This window comes from Rhagoletis pomonella, unplaced genomic scaffold (assembly GCF_013731165.1).
Source record: "Rhagoletis pomonella isolate Grant_MI unplaced genomic scaffold, Rhpom_1.0 Rhpom_scaffold_00014, whole genome shotgun sequence".
Classification (NCBI taxonomy): domain Eukaryota; kingdom Metazoa; phylum Arthropoda; class Insecta; order Diptera; family Tephritidae; genus Rhagoletis; species Rhagoletis pomonella.
In genome coordinates this window covers 7,541,693-7,544,774 of record NW_023458568.1, presented here as the reverse complement: position 1 = coordinate 7,544,774, position 3,082 = coordinate 7,541,693, and the positions used below count along the sequence as shown (strand labels likewise).

At 37.5% G+C, this 3,082-nt stretch overlaps 1 protein-coding gene across 1 annotated transcript in view; it reads left to right on the top strand.

The window, feature by feature from the left end:
- LOC118749126 (ribose-phosphate pyrophosphokinase 1-like) overlaps window positions 1-3,082 on the top strand; it is a 537,936-nt gene that overhangs the window by 478,236 nt on the left and 56,618 nt on the right. The window lies entirely within an intron of this gene.

Sequence of the window (3,082 nt, the reverse complement as noted above, 5' to 3'; positions counted from 1 at the left end):
GGAAGATGAAGATGAAGATGAAGATGAAGATGAAGATGAAGATGAAGATGAAGATGAAGATGAAGATGAAGATGAAGATGAAGATGAAGATGAAGATGAAAATGAAGATGAAGATGAAGATGAAGACGAGGATGAAGATGAAGATGAAGATGAAGATGAAGATGAAGATGAAGATAAGGATCAAGATCATAACCACTTAACTCACCTCAACTCATCTCACCTCCGCTTAAAAACTTACTCCACCTGATCTCACCACACATTAATTTAATAATAATAATAATAATAGATTGGCGCTTACACATATGTTAGTGTTTGGCCGTGCTTCTCTTCCGATTTGTGGCCTGCGCCTTGATGTTGCCACACAAAGCGGAGGGTCCTACTGTTTTACGCCGTCTCCGAACGGCGATTGTATTTTTATCAGAAGCTGTTTTTCATGGCAGAAATACACTCGGAGGTTTGCCATTGCCTGCCGAGGGACGACCGCTGTTAAGAATCAACCCTTTTTCTATATTTTTTGCGATGTTGCTTTGACCAGGGTTTGAACCCAGGCGTTTCGGAGTGGAAGCGCGCTCTGCTTACCACTACACCACATCGGCCACACATTAATTTACCACACCTTAACTCCCCACACCTAAATCCACCACTGCTTCACTCTCCACACCTAAATTCACTACACCTTAATTCACCACACCTAAATCCCCCACACTTTAATTCACCACATTATTTCACCACACCTCAAGTTTCTCATCACACCTTAGCTCACCACCTAAATCCACCACACCTAAATCCACTACACCTTAATTCACCACACCTCAAATCGCCCCAACTAAATTCACCACACCTAAACTCACCACACCTCTTAAGCCCACCACACCTGAATTCACAACACCGTAACTCCCACACCCAATTTCACCACATGACATGATATCACTTGATGTGGCATCAATGACAACATCATTTGGCCAAAGTGAACCAAAATAAACAAGATTTTTAATCTTATATAATGAAATATAAAATAATAGCGGCGTTCATATAAATTTATAAACTTCCGATAAACGAGATAAAATGATAATTAAATCAGTTTATCCCTTTTGATGAAGACCCCGAATATATTGCAATATAATGATGTTTCCATATGTTTTTTGGTTTTTGGTATCTTATCTTATATACAAATAGGCAATCATGTTTTCTCTACACCCCTTTTACGGCTAAACTATACCTCAAAGGTGTAAACAATTATGTATCATTAGAAAGGTATTTTGATGCTGATGTGCAGAAAATTTTTCAAATTTCAATTCAAAAGTGACACCAACACTAATGCCGAACATGTACATGGTTGGGGCGGAAATGCCTCCTAAATGTATGCTTTAATATTGATACTGAATTAAAGAAATCTGCTAAGCAGCAGTTTAGGAATCAGGGTTATGAAGATTAAGATTCATGCAAGGAAGAAGGTAAAAAATATAGAAAAAAAGGTTTTTTCTTAACAGCGGTCGTCCCTCGGCAGGCAATGGCAAACCTCCGAGTGTATTTCTGCCATGAAAAACAGCTTCTCATAAAATGACAATCGTCGTTCGGAGTCGGCGTAAAACTGTAGGTCCCTCCGCTCTGTGTGACAACATCAAGGCGCATGCCACAAATCGGAGAAGCTCGGCCAAACACTAACATATGTGTAAGCGCCAATCTATTATTATTATTATTAAGGAAGAAGGTAAAGTTGAATATGTAGAAGAAGAAAGGGATAAAGGCAAAGATTAGAATAAAAGTAAAGAAACTTAAATATAAACGAAGTTGAATATGAAGATGAAGATGAACATGAACTTGAACATGAACATGGACATGAAGGTGAAGATAAACATAAACATAAACATTAAAAGCGATAGAGACAAAGATAGAGAGGAAGAAAGTGATAGGGATAAAAAGGAAATACAACTGAAGAATGTGCGATGTTATATTGTCGTGTGTTATGCTACATATGTTATGTTATTTAATCTTATGTTAGCTAAACTCCCCTCCACTTAACCCATTCCAAGTAAGGTTATTTCAGCTCAACTCAACTCATAAACTATCCTTAAATTTAGCGGTTGAGTTTCAACCGCTGGGCGAACACTAGTATACAAAATTTCATGACAATCGGACCAGCCGTTCACGAGATTACCTGTTACAAAAAAAAGGGACTTCTCTTTATATAATTAGTATAGATTTCAGTCAATTAAACAATAAATTCTTACTGACTATAATTCAAAAGTACTTAAAACTAGTTAAAATAGTTGTATAATAAACTACGAACTGCTCCACAAGATAGAGACGGGTCAAAAGTTGGAATATTGTTTAGGTCCACTAAGGTTCTAATCAAGATGCATACATTTCATAGTTCGTTTTAGAAAATACGATGTAGAAAGAAGAACCACTGCGTAAATTACGTGTAGGAACATTAAAGGTTATTCTTTCCAAGAGGTTAGGGCAATCAACCGATCCATTCAAGAAGTTGGCAACGTAGGAGCAAGCAAGATAAACAGATCTGCTACGTAGAGTTTGTAAATTTAGAAGCGCACAACGTGGTTCATATGAGGGAATGGGTTCACTAAAATTCAGTGAGCGTAAAGCAAATTTTATAAATTTTTTCTGTATCCATTCTAAACGCATGATATGAGAATTGTGGTAAGGTCTCCAAAAGAATGACGCATACTCCAACCCGGATCTTACTAGCGTAATATAAAGCATCTTCAAAGTGTATGGATCATAAAAAGATGAACTATTACGCCGGACGAAGGCCAGCATTGCGTAGGATTTGCCAACTATATAGTCGATATCCGTGGAAAAGCTTGGTTTCGTGTCGAAAAATACCCCTAAATCCTTGACTTCATTAACATGATTCAGAGGAGATTCAGAAATATGATAGCGCGTGGGGAGCGGAATTAACTTTCTGGTATATGTACAATGTGAGCACTTGTTTATGTTTAGATGAAGATGGTTTCGTATGCACCAATCATGTAGTTTAACCAGTTCTCCTTGGAAAGGGAATGGAGTCATGTATGCTTTTAATGACAGAATAAATTTTGAGATCGTCCGCATATAATAG